Here is a 12,109-nt window from a genome sequence, read left to right on the forward strand (position 1 = left end):
GACTGTATGACTGAGGAAGGATTTGTGTAGATTCAGCCTTGAATTGACAATATGCAACTTCCATCACATCACATCAATAAATAATACATAATAACAAGGCCGTGACCTGTGACCCTGATTGACTGAAACTGGCTTTCTCATTTTTAATTTTTTTTAATCACATTTTTTGGATCAAAGATTCAGGTCACACAATACAACTGGGCCGAGGGATACGGACAAAATCAAATAATCATGACGTCTCTGAGCAAACACCTTGATATTGATATTTTGAGACAACATAGTAAGGATAACTGCTGGTGCCTTCGTAAGATATTTACACGCGAGACATTTTCGATCAACAGTCAATAGCAATGTGGATATGATCCATGATATAGAACAGCAGGCTAATAAGTCCAGAAAACGGCGTCTCTTTACTGCAACACAGCCTTGAAAACGCCGATGCCGCGTCATGACTTTGCAATTAAAAATGAAATATGTAAGCTTTTAACTGACCCACAGCACAAGCGAGACAAAGGGCAATAATACACCGCATGTCGGGTTTTATGCGCATTTAAATCACTCCAATAAATCCATCATTTCACCATGTGCAAAGATTTCAGGATCAAAAACACACTCTAAATATGAAAATTGTGGAATGCCCCTTTATGCATAGATAGATAGAACTTACACATTTTTTTCAAATTACTATGAGAATCTGGGCTTTCCAGCAAAACAAATGAACAACTGAACAAACAAATAATTCAATCAATAAACAGCATCTGCACTGGCCACAGTAGTGATTTTTAAATATTTTTGAATATTTGATTTTTTTTTTTTTTTTGAGTAGTTTTGAATTTCATGAGCTTCAGAGGGTCAAGGGTTGAGTTAAAGCATGTTTTTTTTTTTTTTTTTTTTTTTTTTTGCTACCAAACAAAACAAGCTACACGGAGAGGAGAGTCTTGGTGCAGGAATCTTATAAAAGGCAACAGAAGAAAAAAAAAAAAAGATAAATAAATAAAACCTGCTCTCAAGTTTTGGCTGCAAAAATGGTTTCTTTCACCCCAGGTGGTGGCACAAACAACTTTTTTTTTTTTTTTCCCCCGAATATGCCTTTAACTTTGTTGACCTCTGGACTGTTTTGAAAAGAAGTCAGTGCCTAGAAAGTTATAAAGTTTATTCTCAAATGAAAGAGAAACATATATTTAGCCGACTGATGTAAAATTCAACGATCAAAACATTTGAGAGTGGCTTCCTTGGGGGATGAAGCACATCAGGGGTTTTCTGGCGGCCTGCTTTATCAAAACAGCCCAGCATCAAACCTCAAATAACCAAATCACAGAGATCAGAAAGACTGGCTTTTGTTGTTCCATTTGAGTGATTTTTTTTTTTTTTTTTTTTTTTTTTGGGCTGTGAGGCCTATAAATTGATTGAATTGGAAAAAGAGAGCAAAGGAAGTGCTCGCAAATCAAATGTCAGTCACAGGTTTGTTTGATTAATTTTCATGCAGGGAGACGAGAAGGAAATTGACAGGAAGATAAAACGGAGAGAGTTTTCATCTGGAACCTCTCTCTCTCTCTCTCTCTCTCTCTCTCTCTCTCTCTCTTTCTGTCCTTCTCAGCCTCTTGCTTCTGTCCTCTGCCAGGGGACTAGTTTGGCTGTGAATGAGTGCCTGAGTTGAGAAAAGCATCAGTATCCATTTATCCACACCATTACCCACATCTATCTCCATCTCTCTCTCCCAAACACACACACACACACACACACACACACACACACACACTCCGCAGACTCCGATCTGAGCATCCACAACATGACTCTCTGACCTCCGCTCAGCGCTGGCACGTCATTACAAAAGGCCGAAGCGGCAGAGACCGACCCACAATGCACCGCTGCTGTCGGGCAAAAAACCTGGTATCTGCAAAATGTCACCTGGAGGAACGAAGAAACGCGGCGTGACCGACCGCGAGGCTTTTTGAGTTTATCCGGTTGCTTTGAAGGATTGTAGGCGCTTCTCATCATCTGCTATGGATCACTGGTTTTCAAAATGAGGAATAATTTCCCATCACGATAATTTAATTTACTAGAATTTGTTACAATACAAAAAAAAAAAAAAAAAAAAGATTGATATTGAGTTAAACCAAGAAAATGACAGATATTGTGACATGATTTTAGTGGGAATTTCTTAACCCTATAAAGCCATTTGTATCATATATGATACACGTTATCAAATAACACATTCCATTTTCAGTTTAATCAATACTTGACCAAAATACTGTTGTATACCTTTGAACACTTCCCCTGTTCACCCTGGACCATACCATTGGCACTTCAAGTACATATCATATATCATACACCAGAAAAACCGTATGTAATAACATATTTTTTTGAAAAATCTTTTTTTTTTTTTTTTTTAACATTTTGTTATAGGACTAAATAAAGGGTTCAATTTCAAAAAATTGGAATTTTCTGCCAATTCTTTCATAGTTCAGGCTTTATAGGGTTAACCACAATTTAAAATATTATTAAAACGATGATGATGATGGCTTTTTTTTTTTTTTTTGTTTTTGTTTTTTGCCTGGTTCTGTCACAAACAAACATATTTTCTTCTCTTTTTGTAAGCCATGGCATCTTTACAGGACCAGAACTACCTCTTTTATGATGCTATTTGGTCACATTTTACCAGAAATTGCAGCTTCTGCGATTTGGAAATGAACACGGCTGTTTGTTCAGCTCTTCGCTCCACAGAAACGATATTGCTCCTGCAAACTGTTTGCAGCCAGACTCCTAGCCCATGCTCTTATCCTGAATGACATGGCTTAACAGAGCTGGTAGGCATTCAACTTCTCACTCAAGAGCACGTAAAACTGTTTAATCCAACCTGTGGCATTTCAGTCACCGGACAGCCAGTCTGCTACCGGCTGAGATCGTAGCCAAGGCGGAGGATAAACAGCCGAGTTTTGCTTGTCGTCTCCCACTTGACTGCAACATCTGGCATATCGCTGGGGATCATTAGAAAGGCCGTGGCTGCGTGGTGCCAGCAGTCCTGCTCATCACTGGGTCATGAGAGAAGGAGCCAGCAGCTGGAAGCATCACAGGGAGGTTGAACGGAGGATAAATGAGGACCGGGGCCCCCCCTGAGGACGCCGAGTTGGCCGGCGGTATCGTGTTCCTCGTCCAACCCGGAGGAAAGAGCAGACCTGGCAAGCAGCATTAGAGGGATCCTTTCTCTGCCAGTCCGTAGGCATGAGGATCAAAGACATCACCCCGAATAACTCAAACGCCGCACTTTGAGGACACTGTGGCATTCAGCAGGGTGCAGCGGGGTTAGACGACAAGTGGCCGGGTCCATAAAACACAGCTTGATTTTTTTTTTTTAACGTGGCAGTGAGGGCAGATAGTGGTGCGGTGACATGTTTCCCGGATCCTAAATGTTACGGGGGGTGACAATTCATCGATGCATCTAGAGGCACTGGGATTGACGCGGCTACGTTGGTGCAGACGGCTTGCATCGGTACAAAGCCGGCTGAAAAATCACTGAACAATCCCCTCGCCTGCAGAAAAGCAACGTCTCCTCTTCTTCTCTTCAAAGATGTTTACCAAAAAACCACAAGTGGGGAATAAGTTTGGGCTTTGTAAGAAAGATGGTAAACTGTGCCACTAAACCTTTCTGCAAAATGTGCCAAACAGCAGTTGAAATAATCAGGCAGCACTGCTAATCTTCTTGCAGCTAATAGCAGAACTGTTGCTTTAGGAGAGTCGCAATATAAAGAGTCACATTTTTGCATCGCATTGTGTCTGCGGCTCTGAGCACAGCTTGGAAATGAACCGCAACGTGGGCAGGTCACTGGACTCCGACTCGGACACAGACGATGGGAATTTTTCTGTTCTCAGTTCTGCCCTAAAATATGCCAAAAAAAAAAAAAAAAAATCAGATGTTACAATAAAGTTTGTATGAAGAGATAATAAAGAGAGGCAACAGTATGTTCTGGCAAACAGTTTGTTTTCAGTCACACTTGTTCATTGTTTCTTTAGGACATTGGACGTGTTTTGTTCCTTAACCCCTTAAAGACCCGCATTTTTTCTGCTAGGCAAAAAAAAATTTTTTTAAACTGATTCTGACTCCTCTCCAACATAAAAACAAAGTGGAAAAAACACATTTTTGCTAACTCATGTTTTTAATAGAATTTTTTCATGTCCATTGCAAATGGACATCAGACTTTGAAAAAATCCTGTAAATTAACCATATGATGTATGTTCAAAAATACAGTCGCTCAGCCATGCTTGTCTTGTCCGATGTCTGTCACTCTCTCAGAGCGTGCTCAAAGTCATAACATGATTATGTTTGGATAATCAGGATCCAACCAGTAACCAGCATTACTGACATCATTCAATTACCCAGTATTTATTGGTTTAGAGACAGAAATATGTCATGTCCATTCCAATGGACGCAGGGTCTGAAGGGGTTAAATCTAACATTAACATAATCCATGGAGTCAGAATTCCAGTTGTTGGTGTTATGACCGAAATTTTAAATCTTAAAAAATATTTTTTTGTTTAGTAAAGCCACAAAAAGTAAACATTGTGAGGTTACCGAGCTATACATTTGCACCTCAAGACACTAATGGCACTGAAGATGCAGATGAAAGCAGGGAATCTGGAGTGTAAAACAAGGATGATATTTTGAACCGGTCTTGTGTGCTTCATGCAGAGCCTCACTATCATTTTCGTCAAACTGTTTTCCACTGTTGTCGCTGCTGTTACTTATTTCTTCCCTGCTCTGTGGCGGCTAGTCTCACACTGGCGGCCTCAGCCAGGCTCACTGCTGAGTTTTGCCCTAAAAGAACCAAATCCTGAGCACAGCTGAGCAGCCACTTTCAGGTATACTTTATCACTTGCACCTAATTTTGTCCTCAGTGATTATTTGTTATATAAAGTATGCATTTTTGTTTTTTTGTCCTAATTTCTTTCTCTTTTTTTTGTCATGTGATGCTACAGATGGAGCTGCTGTTGATGCACAAAAAAAATCAGTAAAGTATTATCTGTATAGCTAATATCTATCTATATATCTATTTTTTCAGTGTCAAACCACAGAATAATAATGCATCATATTTCTTTAGGATTGACATTTTCTGCATGTTTGCTGCACAGCTCTTTCCACTGTGAACCATCTTAAAGTGCAAAGAGTAGCCAGGCAATTAGAAGTGCAAAAGACTATAATGTTCGCCCATCGTTACATATCACGGCTGTCTAATCTTGTTGCTCCAAATGTCAACTTTTGAAAAAACATTTTTTTTTTTTGTGTTGAAAAAGTTGAGTTATGTGGCTGTGGATTAAAGTGCTGCCTCAACGCGTGAAACGAAACATGTGCAAAATGTCGTTCACTTTACTTTACTTTCACTTGGGCTGATGGTGAGCGACAACAGAAAAATGTGCAGGGACATCAACAGGTGTCCAACTAAAGCTAGTAGTCTCTTTTTTTATATATGTACTTTAGAGAAAAAAATGAGAAAAACTCAATGTTGCAGCACAGCCCATGTGGTTATAAAGGCCAAAAAAAGAAAAAGAAAAAAAAAAATCCAGCTCAGAGGGGAATGAACCTCACTGGGAAGGAGCTTTAAAAAAGTCTATTGATTATATTAGAGTTTGAAGCATTCGGCGGTCACGCTTATGCAGAGGGAATAAACAGGAAGAGGTGCAGCGTCGTTCTCAAGGACACTTTCAACAGGGCGCGCTCCTTTCTTTGCTTTTGATCTCGCTGCAGCCAAAGAACGGCCTCCCTCTGCTTTGTCTTTTAGTCCACTAGAAGGCAACGGCTTCCACACAGCCTTCAGATGGATCTCGTGGGGGGAAGGGAGAGGTGGGGGGAAAGAGGCCAATATGATCACCCCCAGAAAAACAAGTTATAAAAACGAGGCAGGGTTAGTGGAGCTGAGGGACGACGCCGGGCCGCCCAGCAGGTCTCAGGGAGCCAAAATGTGGAGTCTTGTCATTGCTTTTTGCACACAGCTGGTACGGCGAGAGCTTATCTCGATGCTCACAATAAACACCAATCCCGACGCAAAGCAACACACACCAGAATATGCGGGTTTTCTGGGCCCGTGTGTGTATTTGTGTGGGGGATATTTGGACACTTCAGACATTTTTTTCCCCTTTTCTTTCTTTCTATTTTTTTTTTTTTGTGGAGAACCCATTTACTTTCTCTCCCTTGTCTCTCCCCTTCTCGCCTCCCCTCTGTCCTCTCCTCTTTTTCTCCTCTCCTCAGGGAGAACACATTTTCCTCTCCGTTTGACACAATCGATTTCTGCCCGGTTCAAGGATGAGTCATTCTCTCTCTCTTTCTCTCTCTCACTCTCTCTCTCTCTCCCTCTCACTGTAAATATTTATATATTTATGGAATTATTTCATCCCGGCACTCAGATCAGATCAAATGAAGTCAAATTTCAGCCAAGTCTTTGGAGTGGATGTGGTAAGTATTGAGAGGATATGGAGTGATGTGCATAAAGCATATCAAACTGATGGGGTGGAAACTATTAACATAATTTTGGTAAATGTTTTAGAGCAGGCAGCCTGGATAGATAGATAGATAGATAGATAGATAGATAGATAGATAGATAGATGCCTTTGCCATGCCTTCATACCACCAAACTCTGAACCGTTTTTCATTGCTTTCACACAAAATGCCTTCAATGACCGCATTTTCCAAAACCCATCAGCTCTTTTCTGATTCATGCTCCACCACCTGCAGAACACTATAATTTGCGGCACATTTTCCAAAACTGTTTAAAACACATTCAGAAACAGAAATTTCATGCACTTCTGCAGCAACCGTATTGAAATTCACAGAAAATCTTAGCCGAATATTTACAATCAGCTGAAATAATAATCGTTCCAAACACAGATGATTGCAGCTGCAGCTGAGAAGCCCACCCAGGTGTCCTGCTTTGAGTCCCGTGACCAGACGGACAAACGGGGACGGCTTCAGAGTGATTTTGTTTGGGAACATGGATGATGGAAAACAGGTTGGTGGGGAAAGAAGAGTGGCAGGGAGAGAGAGAGAGAACGTGTGGAGGACAAAGGAGAGGAAGACCAGGAGCCGAGGTCTCTGATGAGATGAGGGCCACAGTTCTTGAAATATACAGATGGTATAATATGAAATATACAGATGGTATTGAAGTATACAGATGGTTGTAATAGATAAAATGAGAGTTAGCATGAAACCAAGTGGCAGAACCCGATGGGATTCAGGAACTATCAGACTTGATTTGGCCCCTTATGGAATCACCCCCTTCCCTCCAGTCAGTATGAAAAACAGTATGAATGTATATTAACCTAGGATATAATATATAGATAACAAATAGACAGTTAAGTTGCCTCCCACAGGAGAAAGAGGCAGAATATTTTCAGAGGCGCAGGAAATCGCCGCTGTTAACGTTGTAACTGGCAACAGCAGGAAACTGCAGGAAATAATGTGAATACGGTCAACAACACGACAACTGCCAGAGTCCAAGAGAAACTTAAAATAAGGATGAAACAGTTGTACCCTTTGAGAGAAACGATGAATGTGTGAAAGAACTCCGGTGTCAATATGTCCAGGTTGGATGTCTGTTCAATAACCAAACAGGATACACACCCAGCTATGGGTAGGTTTGGAGATGAGATTACCTGTTTGGCCATGTCGGTCATGCAGACTGGATGAAGAGCTTTGAAAAAGGTGGCTTCAGTGTTGACCAAAGCTTGTTAGCAACTGAAAGAAACTGTTAACCAAACATACAAATAATTTCAGTATATTCATTAATTCATCAGCTAAGTGTACATACACTGCTCACAAAAAGTTAGGGATATTCGGCTTTCGGGTGAAATTTCAGGATGAACCTAAAATGCATTCTAACCTTTACAGGTGAACTTAATGTGACCTTCTGTAAACTTTTGAATGCACATGTCCAACTGTTCAGTGTTTCAGTACTTTTTGCACAAGTTGCTGTTCTCTAACAAGGAGCTTAACAGCAAAATTCACATCAGGTGTTTGATGCTCCAGCTCATCGAGGTCGTATCATTAGGGAACGGCTGCTGGAGACTGGGGTACCTCAAATGGAGTGGCCTGCACTTTCTCCAGACCTGAATCCCATAGAAAACCTATGGGATCAGCTGAGTCGCTGTGTAGAGGCTCGGAGCTCTGTACCCCAGAACCTCAATGTCTTGAGGGCCGCCCTTCAAGAAGAGTGGGATGCCATGCCTCAGCAGACAATAAGTCGACTTGTGAACAGCATGAGACGTCGTTGTCAAGCTGTAATTGATGCTCGAGGGCACATGACAAGTTATTGACACTGACATTTTTTGTTGTTGGCTTTTGTTTCAAGAAATTGTTTGAGATGAGGAAATCACCAGTGTATGCTTCTACTTAAATGCCCTACTTTCATGATATAATATCACTGTAGCGTGAACATTTTACATTTTCCATAAATTTCACCCAAAAGCCAAATATCCCTAACTTTTTTTTGAGTAGTGTAGATAGATACTTTATTGTCCCTGTGGGGGAATTTGACACCAGTAAACAAGAGACATTAAAGAGTAAACATAAAAAAAAAAAAAAAAAAAAGCTGCTTAGGCACAAAGGAGTTCTTGAGCTCTGTATCGTCCGCCTGATGGTGACAGCTCATAGTGAAAGCACAGAGTATGGGAGGGATCACAGGGGGGTTTTCTTTACCTGTTACAAAAGACAAAAGATTAGAATAATGATCTGCCTGATGGACGATTTTCACTGCGATGAAAGTTTGTCGATTTTGAGGCCGGGGTTTCTTTCTTTAACTTTGAAGGATGCCTGCTGTGAAAGTCTGTCAGAGGTTTTGATGTCATTAGCCGGGCACTGCTCGTTAAATGTTTGTTTGCTGTGTCGCTAACAGAAAGCCTCTGCCAGTGTGGGATGATAGTGATTCTTGGCGCGAGGACAGTGTGCCGCTGCTGCCCTGCGTCCAGCCCGCCTAATGATCCATTCTGGGCTGATGGGCCTCACCTCCGGGGGCTTGTTTGATATCGCTCTGTTTTTGGTGGGCGACGTGTGTGTGTGTGTGTGTGTGTTTGTGTGTGTATGTGTGTGTTCTATGGAGCAAAAGTGTGGAAAAACTCACTTTATTGCTAAAACTAACACGTTTAGGCATGCGGCCTTCAGCAGGGAATTACATGGTTGGAGGTGAGATAAATACAAATGTGTAGATTAGAGCAATCACATCCAAAAAAAAAAAAAAAATCACAATAGACAAGAGAGTGGCTTCACTTGTAACACCTGCTCTATATTTTCAGCCGGTCAGTGACCAAACAGCGTGATGCCACATGCAAGCCATAGTTCAGAGCAAAGAGAGAGGTAAAAATAAGTTGTAAAATTGTAGATTTGTAAATATTAAAGCTCCTTAAAATAATATGAATATTTTACAGTAGATTCCTCAGTCATGCCTATTGGGAATAGACATTTAAGTTAAAGAAAAAAATCCAAAAAGACTCTTTTTTTTTTTTTTTTTTTTTTTTTTTTTGGAAAAGATCAGCGTCCTTGCCCCTTAAACTTTGATTTTTTCCCTTAAATTTCCTCTTCAGTAGCTTCAAAGTAAGACAGAAATATTGTACAACGTTGCACACACATGTATACGTCGTCTGTACATTCTGGTTCCAACACTTTACGTACGCTGCATCGCACAGAGGAATATTCAAAGCCGAGACGCCAGTTTTATGGCTGCAGCATCACATCAAACAGAAAATATCTCGATGTCTTGTGCTTCATTTTAGAGACGTTTCCCTGCAGCTCAGCAGCACATTCCTGGCATCTTTGGGCACCAAGTTTTCTCCACTGGAATTTAAATTAAAGTTCGGTTCATTTCAACAAAGCCGGGCTCGGCTGCTTTTGTTTGTGTGAACTATGAGTTTTTGAAATTAGAATATATAAAAGTCCATGTTTGTGTTAATTGCTGTGGTCTGTATATGAGTTTTTCAGATTCAGCTATTGCACAGTTTATTCAATTTATTACGCCACTGTGTGTTTGTGTGTGTCTAATGTGTGTGTGATCTGGATCTCTGGCTCGCTCATTGTCTCTCGGCAGCTGACCCGTGCACGTACACTCATTAAGAGCTCTGGTCAGGCGTGGTTGCCAGACTGTGTTTGGGCAGAGTTTGGCAAGGGCACAAACAAACTGGCAACCCATCCGCCTTGTTTGCACTCAGAGTCACAGTTCAGGAGAAAACAACAAAACACGGAACAAGGACAACGGGGCGACGTGGTCCTAAGGACCCGCTCTGTGTCACAGAAGCTTTCAGTACAGTGAGTGCTGCCCGGAGTTGGCCACACACACACACACAGGAACACAGTGGTATAGACACATGCACATACCGTATATACACATGCACGCACACAAATGCACACACACAGATAAATTCATGCTCACATATACTAATGAATCCAGACAAGACTGCATTATGTTGGTTCATATACAGAAACAAATGCACAGGGCAAACACACACACACACACACACACACACACTTTCATACTGACATGTATAAACATGCCCTGAGCGGATTTGAAAAGCTCATGTATGCCATTACATTCCATATTGGAAATCTATAGTGATTTTTGTGTAATATCTTGCTGTGGTAATCCATCTCGAGTCAATTAGATGCCGTTAGTCAGCCTCTGGGGTCAGCGGCTGAAACACGTAAGCACAAGCTGTCGGGTAAGTGTGGCAGGAGCCGGAGCAGCGCCGTGCTCTTATCACCGTAATGACGATGACATCTGATCCCACACTTGTTGGATCAGATGTCACAGAACCGCAAACACTCAAATAACCGCGACGCCTCATACGAGACACTTTGGTTCGGCCGAGTCCAGCCGTCTCCACCCGTCACCAGGCTGAAGACCAAAAACACTTCCTGGAATTTCAACTCCAAACACGTAGATACTGACAGGCTGCTGAGGAGATTTAGGGTCTGTCTCATTTGCAGGGAGGCCTCCTGGTCAGGGAGCGGTTTTGGGAAATATGGTCACTTAGGACTGTCTCAGGAAGTATAGCACACATCCGAGTTTGGCAAAATTTAACCCTATAAAGCCTGAACTATGAAAGAATTGGCAGTAAATTCCAATTTTTTGAAATTGAACTCTTATTTAGTCCTATAACAAAATATATATATAAAAAAAAAAATTCAAAAAATGTTATTACACAACCTTTCTGGTGTATGATATATGATATGTACTTGAAGTGCCAATGGTATGGTCCAGGGTGAACAGGGGACATGTTCAAAGGTATACAACAGTATTTTGGTCAAGTATTGATTAAACTGAAAATGAAAAATGGAATTGAAAATGTGTATCATATATGATACAAATGGCTTTATAGGTTTTAAAGGGAATACTTTCCCCAAGGCGCTTGTTTCTGGATCAAAAAAGCATCTGGATTGACAAAACTAATGAGAAAGAAAGACAAATCATTATTTTCTCCTAATGGCAATATGCAAATAAAGGCCTCACAAACACACGGAGAGTGAAAAATGACAATTCATTAAATAGTTTATTGATGGAAAAGGCCAATGATCTTTTTTTCTTTTTTCTTTTTTTTTGGGTGGTTGCGGAGCACAGCTGCATCCTGGGGGGCTGAAAGGTCAAATCAGCCAGTCGATTGTCAATCCAGTCAATCCATACTTGTTGACTGATTTACCGACTTGTCATCCTCTTGATCAGTGCTCTGCCAGCTGAGACGGGAGCAATCAATCCCCAGTGATCACAGCTGCAGCCTCCAGCGGATTGACGTTTCTGAAATTATGCCAACCTGATTCCTGCACGCGCACCTTGGATCTGAGATATCGCTCAGACGGTAATAAACCTGGTATGTGCAGCTCGTAACACAGTTTAGATTATGTTCGCCTTCTCTCTTTTATTGTGCGGTTTCTTTTATAACAATAATAGCATGTGGCAGTCTCACTACTTTGAATGCATTGTCTGTGTTTGAGTATATTCGTAGGCAGAGCCCGGCACACTGCAAAAGACAGATCAGAAATGTATCTTTTATTCCAAAAAATGATAAAAAAAAAAAAAAAATAAAGAAAGTGAGTTCACGTGGGTTAAAATGGCAGATGTTTCAGCTCACTTGGCTTTCT

This window comes from Myripristis murdjan, chromosome 20 (genome assembly GCF_902150065.1).
Source record: "Myripristis murdjan chromosome 20, fMyrMur1.1, whole genome shotgun sequence".
Classification (NCBI taxonomy): domain Eukaryota; kingdom Metazoa; phylum Chordata; class Actinopteri; order Holocentriformes; family Holocentridae; genus Myripristis; species Myripristis murdjan.